The 22780-nt window shown below is 47.6% G+C and overlaps 1 protein-coding gene across 3 annotated transcripts in view; it reads right to left on the bottom strand.

Annotated features, from left to right (window-relative positions):
* Window positions 1–22780, bottom strand: part of FIGNL2 (fidgetin like 2) — a 44930-nt gene that overhangs the window by 4661 nt on the left and 17489 nt on the right. The window lies entirely within an intron of this gene.

Here is a 22780-nt window from a genome sequence, read left to right on the forward strand (position 1 = left end):
CCAGGGAAACCATTTAGTGTGATATTAACCTGCTGAGCCCCTGTGATAAACATTACCATGGTCCAAAATTGAGATCCGCCCCCTGGTGGTCACATGGATACCCAGCTCAGATGCTTATTCCTCGCAAAGTCCTACTAGGCAGCAATTTTTGCTCAAGATAAGATTGAGGAACAGCATACGACAAACCGGTTCAGGGCCTAAGAGGAGACATTCTCATTTCCGATGGTTTGGCATGGATGTTACTCTAGTTACACCGATGGGAACCATACACACAATTCTCGGTGTATCAATAATCGTTGTAGTGCTTTACCCTTTTAGACCACCTTTTATCTGAGAATTTCAAAATATGACCATCAAAACCATCCAACAAATCACGGATGATTATTATTACTAGCTGTACTGCAGTGGTGCTTAGAGACCCCCATCATGCCCGAAGCAAGACACTACAAATACATAACAAAAAGGCAGACACGGCCCTAATAGCTCACACGCTAAGGCAGAGTTAAAGTCGATGGGACGAAATACGCAATTCATTAGACTTGGAATTCAATGTGCTTGTTTAGCCAGGGACCAGTGTAAAATTTAAGATATGCTTAAAGTATTAATTATTATTGACAGAGGTTGTAACCAAGATCAGAGACTTCTTTTTCTGGTTGCAGACACAGACACCTCCTGCCTTGAAGAACTTGCAATCTACATAGAGAAAGGATAGGAGTGGAAACATGGGAACAGATTTGTCTTAGCTTATGGGTAGTGCAGAGGTCAGAATCCCTGTCTTCTGACTCCCAACCCAGATACCTTCACTCTCTAGACCATTTGAGACTGTCATTTCCTTCCTTTTCAATGCTTGGATTTTGTAAATGAAATGACAGGCAACCCATTGCAAATATGTTGTAAACAACATGTTATTAAGAACACAATAGATTATTCCACCACCCATGTATGAACTTCTTAGAACAAGCCAGAGCCCTCCCCACTGCCAGGACAAACTGCTAGCGCGCTGAATGGGTCGTCAGGCAGTAACCTAGTGAGAGAAATGCAGAAACGGGCACAGATGTAACAGAACGTCAGAGCAGCCCCATCCCACTGCAAACAGATCCCATCACATTGTTTCAGACATGGGACAAGTTTTCTTTCTTTTGTACAAATAAAGCTACAGAAAACTGAGTTTGAACTTGTGTGGGCAGAACCCAAGAGAGGCAGATTCTGGCTATTTTATTTTATTTTATTTTTTTAAATAGGGAAACTACTGGGTTTGCTGGGTATTTCCCAAGAGAAGCTGGTGCATTGTTCTATAAATACAGCTTCGTTGAAAGCCCAGAAACCCCAGTGCATGCGGGAGCTGCTAAATCCATCAGTGGGACTACAGTCTAAATCTGTTACCCTGATCCCACTGGGGCCCTTCACAACAGTGCAAAGTAATGTGAATGTGGTAGCATACAAGGGGCAGGGCAATGCTGAATCAGATCCCTGGTCTGCATGTCTGCTCAGCTTGCTCAAAGGATTAGACGATAAGTTTGGGATAGAATATGAAAGATCTGAGTCTCCTCCTCTCAGCCATGCTGGTCTAGCTTCAGGGATCCTTTCCCGCTGTGAGCAAGAGACTCAGCCAAAAGGGTCACTCACAGCAGAGGTGGATTTGAGCGAAGACGCTGAGACCCAGATCAAAATTCACTGTGCTATCGGGGTGCTGCACTTCTTGATCTAACCTGGGCCTAAAAGCCTGTGTAAGGAGTAAACCACCAAGCACTGGTTTGTATCAGCACATGGATAAACCATGCTGAACGGCGCAGACGTGCCTTGAGTTCCGCCTCCCCTTAAGGGTTGGATACTTACTATGAATTATCCATGAGCCCATATGAATCCCAGTCTCTTTTCACCAGGCTCATTTGTCATGTGAAATTAAATCCATACTGTCAGGTAGGTGAAATATCACAAAGCCGGATGGGTATTTTCTAAGAGCCGTGCCCTGCCTCCTGGCCTTGGGGATGGGAGGCCCGAAATGCAATGGCTCTGCTGCGCAGAGAAGGCTGCAAAGGAGGGAACCCGCTCCCCCTGAGCAGTGTGGAGCATGGCTCCAGAGACTCTCGCTGCAGCAATGCTGGGATGGCACAATGCAAATGGGGGAGCAGGGATCTGTTGGGCAAAGCAACCAGAAAGAGAAGCCTTCTGAATGCAGCAGCTGCTCTGGTCCCCATGCTCTGTGTGTGTGTGTGTGTGTGTGTGTGTGTGTGTGTGTGTGTGTGTGTGTGTGTGTGTGTGTGTGTGTGTGTGTGTGTGTGTGTGTGTGTGTGTGTGTGTGTGTGTGTGTGTGTGTGTGTGTGTGTGTGTGTGAGAGAGAGAGAGAGAGAGAGAGGGGGGGGGGGGGAAAGAGGGGCAACCGCCAGTGGAATCCACCCAAGCGCACCTGTTCACGCCAGGCTCTTACAGGGCCAGCCTCCTTCTCTGTGCTTCAGGAGGTGTGTGTAGGTAGATGGGGAGAGGTGGTGTCAAGTGGGACAAGCCACCATTCTGCCTAGTGTAGTGCATCCCAGAGGACTGTTTTTAGTTCCAGACACGTGGTCAGCGTTGCTGTGGTCCCCTAGCGACTCGCCCAGCTTTCAACAGGATTTTACACTGGCGGGAAATGAGGGGCCACATGCCATGAGCACCGAGCATCCTTAATTCCTCCAGACTTTGGCAGAGCCTCAGGACCTGGCCATTTATATATAAATATGGGGCCCGACTGTGACTTCAGATCCATTTTTCGCTCGGCTAATGCCAGTGATTTTGATCAATATTCTAAGGTGCAAGAGGAGAATCAGACTAGTAGAGTCCCCTCGCAGGGACTCCTTAATAAGGAGGCAGCCTTAAAAACAAAAACAAAAAAAACCCAGACCTCTGTGCCCTGGGATTCTCCATTAAATTAGACAGTAAGGGGAGAAAGCAGGCGCTGGCTTTGCATTGCAAATGCACCAGACCCCTCACTGACGCCACTGAAATCAGCTGAGCCTCTAGCCCAGTAACAGAACTGAGAGCCCTGGGTTGTGTGGTCTCTGAACGGTGTGAGCACAGATGACATAATATACACATTATATGGATACACAAACACAAGGCAAGATTCCTTGGCACTGCTTTTACACCATTGACTTCAATGGATTTACTCCTCCTTTATACCAGCAGTGTGATTCAGGCCCACTAATTCCTACCAGAAGGAGTGAAGGTCTCTGGCCCAGGAATTCACAAGGGAAAAGTTGCACACAATGAAACAATCAAGGGCAGTGGTGGAGGAATGCTAACAGCACATCACCCTTCTCCGGACTTAAGTAACTTTAATTGCACTGTTCTCCTCCTACTCAGCTAATGAACAAAGACATACAGGGACGGAGCCTTGGTGAGGGCAAAGCAAATTCCAAGCACCCCCCAAAAACTCTCTCTCTCTCTCTGCTGGTCTCTTTAGACCATTGTTGTCCTTGTGTGTGTACGTTCTCACCACCAACCTCCGCCTCTTCCCCAACATCCCTCCCCCTTTAGTCATTCACAAAGGCCTCAGGAGAATGCTAAAGCGGGGACTGGGAGGGGACTCTGCACACCATTCACTTGCTTCTCTCAGCCTTTAAGCCACTTTGTGGCCACAGCACAATTAGATTACTTAATGCTTTAATTGACTTATATGGTATTTGTGCTTCCACTTTGGATATCAAACTTACACAAGAGGATTTAAATGGCAGCTTTGCGTGGCTTTATCTGACATCCTCTCTGCATTTACTTGCCATTATTAAAGTGCCACCGATAGGTAAACGTTCAGGCTGAGACAGCAAAGGCAGCCCGCAGGAAAAGGACCCTTTTTTAATGAACACAAAGGCGAGTGCTTTCCAATAAACCTCCACTCTTGCAGCAGATTTTTTCCAAGCATAACACTAAGCATGGTTAGCGGGGGAGGAAACCATCCCCCTTCGATCAGGAGTATGAGGCAGCAGGAAGCTATTAAAAAGAAAAAGAGAGTTTCAGGAAGAAGCACAAGACTTAGAGGAACAGGGAGGAAATTTTTTAAAAGATGGAACAAAAGTACAAGGCCCTCGAGTGTTATCATTTAATTGCGGTAACCCATTAAGCAGGATTTCGCAGGGCTGGGTCACATGGAGATCCATCGAACCGCTAAAGACACATCATCAAGGCAGCACGATGCTCCAGCATTGTTGGAAAGACATCATAAAATATGAAGCACATTAGCAGAGCTGCCTTGATTGTGAATCTGGTTATGATTTATTTATTATTTGTCCTGTAGTAAGGCCTAGGAGCCCCGGTCACGGACCAGGACACCACAGTGCTGGGCATGGTACAGTCAGAGGAAAAGACGCCTCCTGCCCAAGGAGCTTACAACAGTGCATTTCTGCAAGGTGCTGAGCACTCTGCTTCCTGATACATCAACAAGGACTAGGACTTTTCAGGACTGAGCGCCCTTGAAGAGTCACCGACAACATTTAGGCCTTTCCTCCTCCCAACCACCACCCAGACATCACTGCACAGAAATCCTCTAGAGACGCCACGTTTCCTACCAAACCGGAGTTGGGGTTTAATTGCTTACGTGGGCTTTTCCCCATCGATTGCAACAGAAGAAAAGGGCATATTATGATGTGATCAACAGTGTGATGTATATTGCCTTTCATCCACAAAACCCAGCTCCGGAGGTGCACAACAGCGAAGCACAACTTGTGCCCACAAAGCAGTATCACGACATGCATTTTACTTCGTTCTGGGCTGAGAATCTGAATTAAAATGCAGAGGAGGGGAGCATAATACACACATGGGAAGACAGTACGTAGGATTTTAATGAAACTACATTTTGGGATCTAAGCAAATGGATCTACCTTAAATTATTCTCTAGCTTCCATCACCATGGTAGCTAGGGTCACTCTCTCCCTATATCTTTGTACAGGACCTAACACAATGGGGCCCCAGTCTGCGCATTACTCTAAGGCAAATAATACTGATGAGCTCTGATGGCAGGGCCTGAGACCCTTCCTTTAAACTGGGATATTGCTCGTAGCGGCCGCACAGCAAAGACTCTTTGGCCACATATTTTAATAATCTTCAAGAGACAAAAGACAGGTCTCTTTCCTGACGACGTTCTCCTTAGAATGCCGGTTTCTTTCCTGTCATGTTCTCTCAAGTTAGGCAGAGCGACCCCCAGCCCTGTTGATAACCCCTGTGTATGTACACAATGTGTATAAACTGCACAGATACAAGAGGAGATATTGTTTCAAAGTTTTTCTACCTACCTACCAACCACAATCTAATTTCAAATAGCTGGAAAATGCTTGCACTGATTTCAAGTTCTCCTCTACAAACACCAGGTCTCAGACTTGCTGAATTAATTGCTTAATCAGAAAAGCAACCTCAGCATTTACAATACTGAGCTGATCAGCTTAAGTGGCAATCTTCTCTCTTGCATCCATTCTTATCATGGAGAAATGTGGATCTGGCAACTTTGCAAGTTTATAACCAGAGTAACTCTAATATTTGCTCCCTCCTGAGTAAAATTATTATATACAACTGGTTTGGGATTATAAGGAAAACATAACACAAATCATGACAAGGGCAATAAGGAAATTAAGTTCTTTGAGGGAGAGCATTGCTTTTTCCACAGAATTGAGCAATACAAAATCCCTAGTCCATATCTTTCAAAACACCACCATGGAAACAAGGACATTGCATCTAAAAATGGAAGTCTCTCCCACCTACCCCATTTCCAGAGAGTGAATGTGTTACAAATGAAACAATATATTTGTATTCAGGGGACCATTCTGTCACTTAGCGTACCTCTACACTGCAAAAAAAAAAAAAAAAAGTGTGTTCTTAACTCAGATTAGCTAACTCGGGATAAAATAGCACGGAAGACATAGTAACTCTGCTTTTAACTTTGGTTAGCGCCCCCTAGAAGGGAGCATGGGATTTAATTCGAGATGCTAACTTGAGTTAAAAGCGGAGTTACGGTGTCTTTGCTCCTATTTTTACTCAAATTAGCTAACCTGACTTCAGAACACTATATATATGTTTTATTTTATTTATTTATTTTTTTGAAGTCCAGCCATACCCTTTAGAAGAACAGTGAAGGGATTATTTTGCTTCTTCATTTCCTCTTTCAGTTTGTGTTGAGTTATCAGAGTTTATCGCTTCGTCTGAGTTTTAACATTTGGGCTCAGGGATGTGCTTACATGGTCATGTTTCACTGACTGAATTAAGGGTGTCTATACGCAGACATACAGAGAAATAAGCTCCAGGTATGAAACCGATGTGGTTATTTTGATGCAAATTTGTTTGTGTGCATGTGCGTGAATGTGCGCCAGCCCTAAGATATTCACTCCCAAAGACCCATCAAACCTCAGAAATGAAAACATACCGCCATTTATCACTTATTTCTTCAAACGTTATCAAAACGCATCAGAAACTTGTTCCGGAACAGACATGTGCCTCTCAGCCAGTAACTGTAGGTCTTACGAGGGGTCAGAAGTGTGTGGGCAGGAGCCGACTACATGCTTAGAAATGAAGCTTACATGCATTCATAACAAACCAGGTCCCTGAGTCAAAGAAGTTGGTGTGACAGAAGCCCAGAGAAAGAAATATTATTTCTGGGCCTGATCCTGGATTTGTTCCACGCATGGAACTTACTGGTTTCCCAGGAATTCCTCACACACAGGATTGGGATCTACTGCAGAGGTGGTTTCCCACCACGTGGCAAAGTGGATCTGATTTTCCAAGAGCATCTTTTCAACTGCACACACCAATATTTGCACACACACAGAGGACTGCCCCATTATTATTATTATTTGCTCTGTGCTAGTGCACGGACCAGAACTCCTTTGTGTTGTGCACTGCAGACACACAGAACAATGTTTCTGCAGGCAAACTTCAGCGGCTCTGGAATTTGGCCCTTGTGAGAATTACTGTCGTCATCATGAAGTGTTTTACAGAGTACCAGTGTGCACAGTAACTCAAACCACAATTTAAAAAAAAACACATAAAAGGAAAAATGCATCCATACATCCATGTGTGGTTCGAAAGGCGTTTGGGAAAAGGACCAAAGCAAAAACTAAAACCAAAAACAAAACACATGCCCTTAAAAATAAGACGAGAAAGAGAGGGGGAGGGAGGGAAAGGGGGACGGGGCTGGCAGGCACAGAAGTTGTCATGGGTTTGAAATGTAACATGAATAAGCTTTCAGAGCAGGACAGATGTTTCAATGCTCCCCTTCGGCAGTGTGAGAAAATTACTGTCCAGTGACCAAATGGCATGTCAGTTTCCCACCCTCCCTGCTTCTCCATTATCTAAAGCACAAGACAAAAGGAGGGAGGGGGGCTGGGCAAAGGAGAATCCTATTGTTCCCTGGTGCACTAATTATGGAAATCTTGTTAATCTATTCAGCAGCAACGCTGAACTGGGCTTTTGTTAGGGGGCTTTTTAAACTGTGCAGGACTAGGGTGCACAGCAGAGCGTCCAACTGTTCAGTGTTTGAAGTGGGGTGTTCTCTCTCCCACCAACACCCCTTTTACTGCTCAGCCTGGGCTGCCCTCCCCAGCCCTCTGTTTCCAAACGGAAAAATCCCGGGTGAGTTATTTCACGTGCAGCCATGGGGTTTTACTTACACTATCCAACTCAAGCAACAAATCGGCAATTGCAGAAGGCACACAACGCCGACACATGCATTGCAAATATCTCCTATGATAGAACAAACGCACTGCATATTCATCATGATTGTTTTACATACACTCAGACACACACAGCCCATGAATATCTGCACACACAACACACACATCTACACATCAGTATATTGCACATAACATGTATACGCACACACAAGACCAACACCCGCAGTGGGCCTGATCCTCATCTGGTATAAATTGGTGTAGTTCCATGGCCATTAACAACACAGACTGAGGGTCTGTCCCTTGCAGTACTCAGCTGCTCATGCCCCTGTGATCAAATTCTGTTCTAACTGGATCTACATGGCACTGCAGCTCCAGGCTCTGGGAATTCTGTCTACAGGTCCCTGCCCACCACCTGGGCCTGTTTCTGTCTGCATTGCACTGAAGAAGGCACAGTTCTCTCCAACTGAAATCTGAAGCTGCTGGGGATCGGCTCCTCCATGGAAATGCTGCGCTTCTCATTTCAAGTGAAAACGAAAGAGTGACATTAAAAGGAGGAGGAGAAGGAAGGGGAAGATGAAAGGGGGAAATGGAAAGCAGGCAACACTGATTACACAACAGCAGAAGCACAAGGGATTGTTCCACAGGGCAGGTGAGAACCAGAGCAACAAAACCTGCACACAAAACAACAATAGTAACAAAACTTGGCCTATAAGGATCTCAGAAAGGCTTTGCAAACAATGAATGAAACCTCACAATCTCCCCATGGAAGGCTACAGAGGCATCATTTTGTCCCCAGTGAAAGGCAGCCCCCTGTGGAGAATCAGGATGAAATCAGCGTGACCACTGAGGGTAACGCCCAGACTAAGAAATGGTACCATGGGATCTTCAATGGGCATGACTGACCATGTCCTCAGTTTGCATTTCACCTGAAAGATGCCACACTACAGCAACCCAGCGGCCCTTAGCAGCACGGTAAGGAACTGGTTCAGGATAGACTCAGAAGGCAGAGATGGGGGAAAAACACAAGAGCAAACACCCACAAGCTGAGAATCTGCAGAAAGACAGGATCTGAATCCAATCTGCACGTGTCTGAACGTTTGCACCCAGGGGGTGGGGGGAGAGTGTGTGTGAGCCCCTTTAAAGATCACCTAGGAAGGAGATCTAACAGGTGACACAGATGCCCAGCTTGGCAACTGTGTCTACTGACCACAACTCATCTCTTTGCAAAACCAGTCCAGCTCCAAGAAAAACTGCCCACTGCTCCCTCTAGCGTCTATGGGGAGGAAAAACACACCGCTTCTCTGCTGGAAGGCAACACACTGGCTATTGGAGAAGATAAAAACTCCAATCCCTAAGACAACATACAGCCCTGCAAATCAGGGGCAGCAGGATAAATAATCAGCACCCCATACGAAGGCTTTAAAAACCAGTTCATGAGACTAATCGCTATCAACTGGGACAAGCAAAGCTCCCGCTTCAAGGCTCCAGTTGTCTTATGGCATTACAAAGGGGCAGGGCAAATATTCACCTCTCTTCCCAGGTCACTGCTGCGAGGCAAGATGCCAGACTCACTGACCCATTGGTCTAATCTGGGCTGGCAAATGGCATGTTTATAGGATTACAGAATTGCTCTGACTATACAGGATGTCAGAAACAGGAAGAGCCCAGCTGGATGTTCAGAGTCCAGCTGGAGCTTGCTGCAGTTAACGGTCAATGTTAGACCCAGACACTGCACAGAAAATGAACACAGCACCAGACAAGTTCACTTCCCCCCAGTGCTGGACAATCCATAGCCTGGAACAGGCCACACACATCCTGAGATGCAAGATTTGTGCTGCAATTTCCATACGCCTTTAGTTTCTTTCTGGAAAGCAAATGGACCAAATCGATGAACAGCATTTCTTTACAGCTGTACCAAAACCAGGTTCTTTGGCCTTCCCTGTACTGGGCACGTTGCCCACCAGACAGTTAGCTGTTTCAGGTTCTCTCATCACCATGCTCGCTAAGTTCCCCGATGCCTATCAAAGCACCTACAAAACGTGAATTTTGGCCCCACTTATGTGAAAGAAATTCACACTGATGTAAACACATCTACACAGTTAAGCTTGTGCAAACCCTAAGAGCTTGTCTACATGGCAAGTTACTGTGCAGCAAGTCAGGGTGTGAATCTACTGCGCACCAGCTTGCCATGCAGTACTGTGCCATGCAGACAGACCCTGAGTACTGAAGTCCTACCAGTGCAGCTTGATGTGGTGACTTACCCAAGGAAGCTGCACCAATGCAAGACCCATTATACACCAGTGCAGCACATCCACACTAGGTGTTTGCACTGGTCTAGCACATTGCCAAGCACTGTGGCAGCTGCATCAGTGTAACTCTCCAGCGGTGAGCAGGTCTCAGCTGCAGCAGAGACTCTGCCCTGTGATCTGTAACAATGACTTTAGTGCTCTGCTCTCCTGTGGCTATTAAGCTCTAAAAGCACTTTACACACACTGGTGCTCTAACCTTCCCAACGGCCCTGTGGGGCAGGGTGATGTTACAAATCCCATTCTAGCGCTGGGGAAACTGAGGGGAAGTGACTCACACCATTAAACCTTTGTAACAGTTTAAAAAAATGGATGCATTTCCAGCTCCATTGCAAAAAGCTCACTCAAACCCTGGGCCTGATTCTGCTCTCACTCACTCTGGTGTAAATCAGGAGTATTGGCACTAAGCCCGTCAGAGATACACCTGGGTAAATGAGATCAGAATTTTTAATTATGCAGGCAATTCTGCAGAAAGGGCAAAGCTTTTTGCCTGTGCAAGAGTCTATTAAAAGGAAATGTTCTCCAGCAACATCTCCCCAGCTGCTATTAGCTTCTTCTTAAGCCAACGGAAGGCTTGGATGTGCAAAAGCAATATTTTTTCACTCTATTGCTGTAATACTCTTCAGGTTTGTTTAAAGAAAAAGTCATGTGCATGGGAAAAATGCACGTGTTTAATGGCCACTTATCCACAACCACAAATATGAAAACTGCACCATCTTCTACCTCCCCATCAACGTGCAGCTGTATCTTCAAAGGTTCATTCCTGCCCTCAGCTTTCCTTGGGCAAAGGTGGAAACCTCTCCATCAGCACTCAAGCATACAGTTCCCTCCACAGTCACCCAGAAGATAATGAAAATAAAGATAAACCCATTATTTAAAACACACACTTAGTATTCTACAGACTTGGTGCCAGCACCTCAGATGGTGTAAATCAGCATAACACCACTGAAGTCATGGCTTCTTCTGATTTATACCAGTGGCGCATCTGGCCCCAAAAGCTTCCAAAACCGATGCTGAAGTGTTGGAGGTGAACAGAGCAGAACACTGTGTTTTATTTGTATATATGGGTGTCTTGCCCATATATAAAAACTAGGTTATTAGTTGTACCTAAGAACATTAGTGAAAGAACTACAAAACCAAACGCAAAATAATCTGTCATGGGACCTGATTTTGTGCGGTGCGGCACACTGCCATGAAATAAACTTCAAGGTTTAACAACACTGGTTGTCGAGGTACAAATTTGGGCCGTTCACCAAATCCATCAGGGAGCTGCTTTCCTTTGTCTCGTGCATTTTCCACCCCCTCCTAAGTGATGTTGACAAAAGGAAAGGATGGTTTTCCAATCAAAGCGGGGTCACTGTACATATGTTAAAAGGATTTAGGCTAACTCCAGTCATGCCCCCTCCCCACTCCCAAGGAGCCTCCACTGCCCAGAACAGGGCTCTCTCAGTGAGCCGAGGGCTCTATAACGTCCACTCTGTCCACTCATATATCAAATGCAGAGCAGCTGAACATCAGTACAAAATGGAGACTGACCAATAGGCCATTTCCCATCTGTGCCGTTTCAGTAGCCGTCCAGCAAATGAAAAATTAATATGTATCTGTTCGGACTGGCAGCAGCTCAGCAGCACCCATCTGTCAGGCTGAGACCAGATAATCTTAGCTAAATGTAACTTAGAGAGAGCGAAAGAGTGAGACCATGCAGAACTGGGGATAGGGGGCCTCAGCTGGGACATCCATAGGATTAGCAGCTATTGGTGATTAAACACATTAAACACTGCTTGTTAATAAAGCAGTAAGGAAATAATACATAATGGGTTTTAGGAATGTTGTTCCATGCACCAGAATTTTAAACTGGACTGGGAGATGGGAAAAAATTCCCCAAAAGCCCAGAAGGCAATTAAAAAATATTGAGAAATCAAGTTTCAGCGTCGCCAGCTCTTGTGATGTTTGGCATATTTCTTAAAGCTCCACCTTCTGGACTCAAGTGATTGTGAGAATTTCAGCTTTTCTTTAAAAAGGAACTTTCTAGCCCTCCTGGTGGTGGAGAAAGGCTTAAGGTCACAAACCCTAGCGCTTTAACAACCAGGTTGCAAACAAGAACCACCTCCCAATTATTATTATTTCGTAAAATCTCAGGACTTTTGGAGCCTGATTTATGATTTTTAGATGCTGGGGGGGTAGCAGCACAGAGGTTTCATGAATCACCTGTTTTCCTTTGTTTGTACCTCAAACTGGACTGGAACTCACGCAAGTTTTAGACCGAATCGTTCCATCTGACCTGGGCGCAGCTTCCACGGGAGCCTGATACACACATCCCAGGAAGGATTAGACCCTAGAAGTAAATATGCAGTCCCCTATCATGTGGTTTTAAAGGAATGCTGCCAACACTTGTGCCATTTGTGTCGCTTGTTCACTTTTCAGCATTTCAGTGGACAATGGGAGGAGACTATTAAATTAATGTAAAATTCCGTGTTAGTATAAAATCAGTGTAATTCCAGAATTAACTCCAGATTTACACCAGTGCAAATGAGACTTAACTCAGACCCACTGGGAGTTATTCTCCTCTCATTTATACTGGTGTAAATCAGAAGTAACTCCACTGAAGTCACACTGGTGTAAGCAAGGGTAAAAACAGCCCTGTTGTTTTCCATCACTTGTCATTTCCTGGTTCTCCTGCACAAGTCCAGTGCTGCAGCGTTTGGGCCCCCAACTATACAGGAAACACAAAGGACCAGGTCCTCAGCTAGCGTGAATGACACTGCACCCATTTACACCAGCTGAGGATCTGGTCTCCAATTCCAAGGGCCCAATCCTTCACCCCATTACACAGGTATAACTAAGTTGTGACACAGACACACACCTGGCCTAATAAACTGGAGAAGCAGGCCCTAAATATTGGGTCTAAAGCTAACCCAGAGTGCCCATGCAATGCAGCTTGCATGTCCTGGTTTTCTTGATGTGCAAGCCACACATAGTTAGTTGTTCCATTATCATTCTGCTGGAGGCCAGGCGAGTAGACAGTGTTCAGGCAGGCAAATTTTCAGCACAACCTTGCAGGGTTCTTTTAAGTATTATCAAACGAATATAGTTGACCAGGCAAGGTTATTGAAGAGGTTCACAGTGCCCACCTCCTATCTCTGCTTTTCAGAGGTGCAAGGTCTCATTGTGAATTGCAGATCTCTCTCATACAGCATTCCTCACTGCCAGGGCAGGCAACAGTTTCCTATCCAGCTGTTGATCTGACTCCTTTTTTCTTTCCTGCAGGAAGTTTGTGAGCTTTGCAGTTTTCAGTCTTGAGCCCCAGATAATCCAGCTGGGTGGGGCTTGCGTGGCTCAGCTGACAAGAAGCAATTTAAAAAAGGCTGAAATGGATGTTCAGGGTAGAAGGACCTGTCAGGAAAATAGCAGATCAAGTCTGGGAGACGCACCGCCCTGGGTCTCAAGTTTCCACTCATGGTTATTTACAGCGTGCTTTGGAGAGTCCTGGAAATTAGAAATATAAAAGAAGAGCAGTCGAACGCCGATGGAAATGGTGCCAGCAGGTTCACACGGACACCAAGGCTTACAGCTGCCCCAGATCACACACAGCCAGGGCAAGCACGCAGGATGTGGAGACTAAGCACACAGTGAAGGGCGCACAGGTTCGTATGAGGGTGTCGAGGAAAGAACGATGCCCCTTTGGGGCCAAAATTCACCCTCATGCAGATGGGCCAGTACAAGGACCAGGCCCCTCTTATGTCCCACTGATGCCCTATTGTGAAAGTATCCGTGGACGGGTAGAGTCGGGCAGCTGCAGTGCCTCGTGCCCTTGGAGAGAGAATGCCTGGTAGCTGTTCATGCTGAACGCTTGCGTCTGGCCTGCTTTGTTTTGAGACCACGGCTGATGGACGGTGCAGGTAATGGCAGTCGCATGTACGCATGAGCCTCCGATGGCAACGTCTGGCCAACAGGGCTGGAGAAGGAAGCTAGTTACTAGAGACCTTCTCTACACAGAGCTTTGTGGCTGTCGCAGTGCAGAGTTTCACTGCACAGTTCAAGGAGGCAGCTGACGCCCGCCCATGCTACACGACAGAACCACACGACGTGGGTTCAGCCAACACCCTTGTGTTCTAGATTCTCTAGTAGCCCCGCACATGAAGGACGATACCGGGGCTAGACTCACTGTCCCCAGCCCTCCCACTGCTTGTGCAGCTGGAAAACTGCCCTAAGGGAGCAGTTGAGGATTTCCCATAGCTAGAGAAAACCTTGAGTGGTGGTAAGCTGGCATTGCCTGATCTTTTCCGCCCTTCCACCCCTGTGAAGGGGCGTGTTGGAGGCAGGATGGGGCATGGCTGGCAAGGCACAACAATCCCCAGCTGAGGGAATGGCTCCTAACAGACGGCTACTGAACGCAGAGCAGCCCTTAGGCTTCCAAGGCTGGTGCAGTTACTCAATACTGGGGTTGGAATGTCCTTGTCCTCTTCCTAGCAGGGCGTGGGCACCTTCTCCATCTCCATGTGCCCTGCACTCTGCTCCCGCTGACAGCTCTGCTTCAGGAGCTATCTGCCTGGAGATCCGTGTCCAGCCTCCCTGATGGATTGGGGGCTGGGGAGCAACTCACACTCTGCCCTATTCGCCCACGTCTCTTAGTGCCTCCCAGGTTATTCTGCAGCACATGGGATGAGGACTCCACCGCATGGAAACCTGAGCGAGGGATGGGAGGAATTTCAGAATTTTATTAGATCCCAGATCCCAGCTAGGCCGCCCTATTTCCAGGGCCTCTGATGGGGTCAGGATCCCCCTGTGGGTGGCATCCTGTGATGGACACTGCAGCCCTGAAGCGAGACGAGGTCCTAGGGGCAAGGATCTGACATTATGCCACGAGCTGCACAAGGTCCAACCCCAAATGCCCCATTTCAGAGGATTAAGTTAGAGAGAGGAAAATCCATTTCTAATCAGCAGAACAATTTCCCCAAACAGACGTGGCCTCATAAAGAGGCCAGAAGGTCAGATTAACTCAATTTGCATACAATCTGCACAACGATAACCGAGCTGTGCACAGAACACGAGGGCAGCACCACGGCTGCTACGCCATCCCTGGGCATGCGCTGTTCAGGGCAGGCTGGCACCAGCACCCCACTGCATCACAAGCAGCCAGGCTCCCAGCTGGCATACACTGGTGTAGCTCTCTTGATGGCAAAGCAAATTTACACCAGCTAAGGATCTGTCCCCAGGCCTTTCTCCTGACCCCAACACATTGACAGGGCCAGACACAAGACTGCAGACAGTTGAGGGCTGGCAGTTTGGATAAGCAGCCTGGTTGCATCTTTGTACTATGCAGATCTCCTGGGTCTGCAAAACAGGGCTGAAGGCAGCTGCTATCTGAGGCACTGGCCTCTTGGGCAGATTGTTCCACCAGAAGAACTACCCTCCCATGGCATTTCACAGAATCAAAGAAGATTAGGGTTGGAAGGGACCTCAGGAGGTCATCTAGTCCAACCCCCTGCTCAAAGCAGGACCAACCCCAACTATTCCACCGCTCTGCTCGGAGACGTCCAACCTCTCTGGTCACTGGACAGCTTGCAGTGTCTATTTGAACTACGCAGCTTAGACCACAAGCCCCTTGGGGCAGAGACCACGCTTCCTGTACATACCATACTGCTCCATACACAGTGAGGGGGAAGGGGGATGCCGAGACCCACAACTCAATATGATCTTGAGACATCAGTGGGCATGGTGGGCATCCAACACCCTGCAGAATCAGGGCATAAATAGGCACCGGCATGGTCTAGTGCTGGTCTGCTACTCAGGGGATCTAAATCCTATTTCCGGCTCTGCCACGGACTTGCTGCATGCCCTGGGGCAAGTCAAGTCATTTTCTCTCTCCCCTGTAAGGTATTTGGGTCCCATTCCGAGCTCTGCCACAGGTTTCTGTGCCACCTTGGGCAAGTCTCTTCATCAGTTAGAAAAGGGATGATACTAACAATACCACCAGCCTCCCAGGTGTGGTGAGGCTCAGCTAATGTTTGCAAAGCACTGAGAGAGCATCTGATGAGAGGCGCTACAGGAGTGCAAATTATCACCATTGACCAGCATGCTGTTCAGTGGGGCACTGCTGTCCTCCACCCCAGAGCTGGCTGCATTTCAGGGGTGCTGGGTTAAGTTAATGACAATTTGTAGGGGGCATTCAGGATGAAAGATGCTGTTAAACAAAAAGCTAAAATATCATGACCTACAGACCAGCAAACACCCCTGGATCCCTAGGTTATTGCTATGTTGACAGCCTGAGGCAGGACAGAACCTCCACTGTGCACAGCTGTGTGCTAACAAGGCTGTCTCTTACTGCATTATGTGGGATCTAAAGCACAGCGGATTCTGAGCTCTTGGCAAAGTCCTCAAAAATCAGATCATTCAGCTCCACGGTACTAGACAGACACGAATGAGTCTGCCTGGACATGTGCATTGAGACACCAGTTGAAGGACATGAGCAGGAGGCCTCGAGGCTCTCACAGAACCAACACCCTCCCAAAACAAGCCACTGTGCCACACGCCCAATCCCCTCAAGCGGAGGGCAGAGAGACTGACCCACCCAGGACAGATGTTAGTCATGTAGTGCATGACCGGCAGGCACCCAGATCCCACAGTGACGGGAACCTGGACAGAACAGTCATCGCTGCACAGTCCTTACTACAACACTTGGAGCTCCACAGGACAAGATGACAATGCCCTGACAAGCACAAGCAATCGGGGAATGTCACCCGGGGGGTGGGAAATGGAGGAGAGTTAAGGCCTACATTTCTGGACATGACCTCTAATTTCAGGTGTTCACCCCAGGCGGAGCACCCCGCCTGCCAGACCAAGCCAATCAGCGCTGTGGTGGGTGCTCAGCACCATTGAAAGCCAGCCTGAGGCAGGCCATCTACCTTTGCAAACACCATGCCTAAGAGACTTGGCTGAGGACACCTGGGGCAGTAGCAGGGCTGGGAGCAAACCCAGGAGCCCACTGGGCTCAACGCTGCGACCAGGGGAAGGGGCTTTAAGCCGTCATTGTGCCCATGGGCCGCTCCAGGGACTCAACAAGCCCAGGTGCAGATTACAGCTGGGGCTGCTCTCATTTGTGGCAGTCTCTGGAGGGTTCCGATGCAGCCCCAAGCCACCCAGAACCTCCAGAGCGCAGGTGAGGGGCCCGCATGCCCTGTCACGCTGCCTGTAAAGAGGCTGGTAGGGGAGGGAAGCATAGGATCACACACAGTTGGCCTGTGCTGAATCCTCCCCTTGCCCCTGGAGCCAGAGCAGCGCAGAGAGGCAGGACCAGGCAGCCGATGACGAGGCCCAACCAGCAACGTTCAGCTCCTGGGGAATGTGCACCGTGCCACATTTACCTGCTTTCCACTGAGGCCTCCAGGGCAGGGGCAGGAGCCATTCAGGAGCAGGCCAGCCCACATTGCCACCCTCCTGGTCTCCAATTAAACCTTCAAAATACAAGGAACCACTCCAGGCGTGTCTGGGAAAGTGCTTTGTGTGGCAGCAGAAAGAGTCCTTCGAGGTTCTCTGCTTTCATACATGGCAGGAGCAGCTGCTGGCTACATTCCAGCGCAGGCGAGCAGCAGGGACTCGAACCAATAACACCAATCTGTCCATCACATGCCTCTGGCCTGCAGTACAGGCCCTCCCCTTGAGCCCGGGGAGGAGGAAACATGGTACGCCAGCAAGGTGAATAACTGCTGACGCTCCGAGCAAGGCAGAGATCTGCCGTGGTTCAGCAGGGCCTTGCTCGTCCATGGAACATCTCCAGAGCCAGAGGCTGGTTGCTTCTGAGATGGGAGTAACGTGGATTTCACGGGCTGTAAATAACCAAGGGGGGGGCAGGGAGGGGAAAGAGGAAGGGGGAGAAGCTGCTCTGGAATGGAGGGGGGTGGGGTCTATTCCTCTGCATGAGAGAGGGAAGGCGTGTGTGTGCGCACGTGTTTGAATGCTAAAGAATGAGAGAAACGCCAACTCCCAAGAAGAGCAGCGCCGTTCCAGTCCACTCTGCATTCACAAACACTTCCTATTTTGCTGATTGTACTCACTGCCGTGACAGTCACTTCGCCTGACAAGTTCAGCCACATTGGTAAGAGTAGAAACACCAAACAGGGATCTTCAGTGGGATTCCAAGTGCCTAATTCCCTCGAGGCCCCTTTGAAAACCTAAGCCTCAGCATCCATCTACACCACAACAACAGATCTGGAGCCAGCCTGCACCACAAAGTTGTCCCCAAGCCGGTTACAACGTGGTTCTAGTTTGTATTGCAGGTTCCAGTCTCTAGAACAGGCAGGTCCTTGTTCACTTTCTAACGGCTCCTGCTCAGCTGTGGAACATGGTTAACATCCCTGCTCTTCTATCAAATGGGGCTGGGTTTGTAAGCAGGGCAGGGGATAACCTTGGACTCTCTTGTAATGGGCCCTAAATCAGTGCAACCCTGATTAGCTGAAAACACACGGGGAGAGAGGACTGAATACGCTCAGCTAATCAAGGTAATTTTCATTGCAAGTGAGACACATCTGAGGACATGACATCATTTCAGCTAGCAGAGAGCTCGGGGATAACTGAAGCCCAGCTAATCAAGGGCACGCTGTACCTTTAGGTTTTAAAATAAAGTAAAAACCCCACTGGAATATTTTAAAATAAATAAAGGTGCCATTTAAAATCCTCTGTGTGTCAATAAAGTTGTGCAGTTGTTGGAACCCTCAGCAATGAGAATGAAAACCTTGCCTGAGTAAAGACGGCAGGATTTTCCCGGGTGTTTATTTACTGCCCCAAAAAGGAAATGAAGAGGTTAAACAAGAGCTCTGGAAATCCTAGCAGGAGACTGACTGGGCCTTTGATCTCAGTACATAGGTGTAAATCCAGAGTAACTCAATTGACTCTTAACGCAACTACTTCTGGATTTATTATCGCTGGTGATGCTGACTGGGATCTGGCACTTTATACTAGTGCCGGACAGGAAACGTTTTTGTTCCTTTCAGGCTTTTGTCAAAAAAATGAAAAATTTCTGAGGAAAACCAAAATTTCCTTCAGTTGCCAAAAAACTAAATAAATGAAGTAAAAATAAATACAAGAATTTTTTTTTTAAATTCCCTAGAATCACAGAATCAGAGGGCTAGAAGTGACCGCAAGGGGTTTTTGTTGTTTTCTGTTTTTCTATTAACTGCTCCTAAACATTAATTGAAAGGGGAGATTTCCCACATAAATTTCTGCTTTGACAACAAAGCCAATTTTCCCAGAAAAAAGCATTTTGAACAAAAAATGTTAACCAGCTCCACTTCCCTGGTTAAGGAAATTTGTGCCGGTGTCACGACAGCCTTGGAATGACACCCCCAAATGCAGATACACACAAGGACAAGGGAGACTTGCACCAACGCAGCTCTGTCTGGTATGTGACAGGGTGAAGCGGCCCTGCTATGCACCCAGGCAGCATGTCCACATTACAGCTTTGTAGCAGGTAGCCACAGCGGTGGGGTTCTGCCCACGTGAATTTCCTTCATGCAGACAGGGCCTCTGTTGGCTCTGAGAATCCATTCACCAGGGTGGGGTGGGTTTACCCTCTTAAACAACAAACAACTCCTCCCCTCCCCTCCCCTCCCCTTCTCCCCTGCATCTTGGAATCAGCCAGCTCAGGAGATATTCTCGAGATCCAGAAGAAAACTATAACACACGGTAAGCTGCCTACGATTTCTCCTGCCAGTAAAGTCTCAGGAACCAGGACCCAGCAAAGCATGCGGGACATTCAAAAGGCAACCCACAAAGTGTAAAGGTACAGTTGGTAGATAGAGAATTGACCCTGGAAGATGTGAGAGGAAAGTCCCCATCAATCCTATTCGGGGCTGGGCGGAGCTGTTTTCAGCCCTGTTATTCTAACGAATTAACAAGCAGCCACTTGGATCGCAGCAGCCTCCTGTGCGTGTCCATTGTGCCGCGTGGGCCAATGGCAAGCGGTCTCTGGGAATTTACAAACAATGGACAGAGCCCCAAGGGAGAGAATTAACACATCTGAACCACTCAACCTGCAACAAACAAAGCCCAAAGGCTAATACAAGGAAAGAATAAGCAAGGCTTGGGGGGAGGTGGAGTGAGGGGTAGGGGAGTGGTGAACAGGGGATGAAGGCCCATGCCTTATAGGATGGCTCAGTGATCCGTCAGAAACCCGCACAGATTTCCTGTGTCCAAGGAGTGCAAGCTTCTATCAGGGAGCTCTTTCAACCTGCCACCGGGTGTAGTACCAAAACCTTTTTATAGGGGGTGGGGGAAGGAGGTGGTAGAAAACAAGGGTTTATCACCACCTAATTAACTATTAATATTGCAGTTGCTCCTAACCTAGAGGTTTCAAATCTGGGCGTCTGAGCCCCATTGTGCTAGGTGCTGCCCATACACATAATGAAGAGACAGTGCCCCTGCTCTGAAGAACCAAGGCTACACCCCTTTCTACACGAGGGCTATTTTCAACCAGTGCAAAGAGAAACATAGGTATTGCTAGACTGGATCAAACCCAAGGCCCATCTAGTCGAGTCTCCTGTCTCCCACAGTGGCAGAGGAAGGCGTAAGAACCGTGCAGTAGGTAAATGTGGGATAATCTGCCCCCTACATTAGGAATCATTCTGCTCTCTATAGGTAGACATTGGTTTAAGCCCTGAAACAGGAGATGCAATAGCCCTGCCACAGAATGTGTTGCCATTAATTACAGTAACTCTGGATATCCTCAATAGCCACATGAATGTCCAGTCCCTCTTTGAATCTTGTTAAGTTCTTGGCCTCAATGACCTCTTGTGGCCGTGAGTTCCACAACCTAATTCCATGTGTGAAAACACACTGGATTTAATCCATTTTGAATTTCTTCACCTTTTAATTTCATTGAGTGTCTCCTCCAGCTTGTATTATAAGACAGGGAGAACAGACACTCTAGACCATCCAGTATTTGATATACTTCTATCAGACCTCCTGTTATGTGATTGCTAAGGCAAGCAATGCACTGCACTGGCACAAGACGGTGCAACTTTCACTAATGTGGCCACATTAATTAAACTGGTGCTAATTTCCCTAGTCTAGACAAGCTACAAGTCTATAAGGATAAATATATCCATAGTGTAAGTCACTTAGATATACACAGTGATGCTTGGATATATTATGGCAATAGATGCCATAGAGCAGACAATGGTGCCTGAAACCCACCCCAGTTTATGTGTCACCCTTGCCCCCAGTGAATCCTCCATGCCCATCTCAGGGGGGTGCCTCACACTGAGAAATGCTGGGATATAGGCTGTCTGAAGTCCTGGATCCTGCCATGTGCTAGAGCCCTCGACTCCTTCCAACTCCAGTGGGTGTTGAGGGCACTTGTCATTTCAGCAGTTCAGGTCCTGGTAGCATCACCTGCGGCCTCTCTCACCAGGAGCGTCCCAGCATGTAACAAGTTCCGTCTGTGTCGCATTAGGAGTTAGGCCTCTCCAAGCTGCCGTTGCTCCCCACCAGCCTGCGGACTCATTTTTCTTTCCTGAAGGCCATCCTGGCTGCTTGAACAGCCGGGATCCTGGCCGCACTCCATTCGCTAATGGCTTTTCCAGAGGTTCGGCCCGGGCCTTGCTTTGCTGACCTGCCGTTGCTCTCCTCACCCTCACCCTGCCCAGAAGTTACCTCTCCTCCCTTGAAATGAGCATGTGTGCACCCTTCCTACCCTGGGAACAGGGGAAAAATGAGATCTTCCGGGACATGGGAAGAGAGGAAAGGAGGCAGGTCTACAATACACCTTCCACATGGATGGCCATTTGACTGCAAATCGCTCTGGAATCACTGTGATGAACACCGTTTAACGACCTCACTAGAATAACCTCCTTTTGAATTTACATACCCGTTACTGCTGGAGGATCTCCAAGCACTCACTCTTGTTTTTCACTCCCATTTTACAAACTGGGTAAACTGAGGCACCCAATTTTCTAAATGTGTTCAGCACTACCAATGCTCCCAGTTAGGCACCAAAATAAATGGCCAGATTCTTCATGAGAGCTCAGTGCGTTGGGGACTGGGCTTTTGTGAAAAACTGGCCCAAACTGCTGCAATGTCATTCATAAACACTGGCTATTTGGTACTGCCAAGTGTTCAAAAAACCACTGGTCAGGTCCTAAATGAGATCTACATTTTTTTTTTAAATCAGTGGCTCTTTTGAGCTGCTTTCAGGTTTCTGAGCTATTAGGATGTATTTGTTTCTCATTTTCAAGCTTTTCTCTGAAACTATAAGGGCCAGAAACTTTTGTTAAAAATGAAAACAGATTCTAATGCAATCTCCTGATTTCAACAGCTGGGGCTTTAAGCACAGCATTAAATATTGTAAGACTCGCAATGAAATCAGGCTGATGACACTGCATACTTGAAAACCAGGCCCTGAGCTCTTTAGAAAATGCGATTACCAGTGACTTTCCCAAGGTCGCACAGAGCATGAAAAATCATGGCTCCTTGAGCTTCCCTGCGCTTCAGCACTTCTCTGCTATGGGGTATCGTGGAGAATAGAACTGTCTCTGTTTCAAAGTGGTGGCACCCTAGTCTTTGCTGCATTCTGTTAAGCTTGGGGCGCTGTGTTGCATCAATATAATTATTATCGTAAATGAACAGCAGAAGCAGTAATAGGACCCAGGAGTTCTAGCTGTCAGTCCTGTGCCCCACCAGGAAATTGAATATCGTCCTTTCAGACTGTATGTTCTTTGGGGCAGGGACTGTCATTTACCATATGTTTGTGCAGCACCCAGCACTGTGGAGCCCAACGTGACCAAGGCTTCTAGGCACTACGACAGTCTAGCCATCCTAGGGATTTATACTACAACCTCACACAAATGTAAA

The sequence above is a fragment of the Emydura macquarii genome, unplaced genomic scaffold (assembly GCF_026122565.2).
Source record: "Emydura macquarii macquarii isolate MOO-44397 ecotype Brisbane River unplaced genomic scaffold, CSIRO-AGI_Emac_v2 contig_2994, whole genome shotgun sequence".
In the NCBI taxonomy this organism is placed as follows: Eukaryota; Metazoa; Chordata; order Testudines; family Chelidae; genus Emydura; species Emydura macquarii.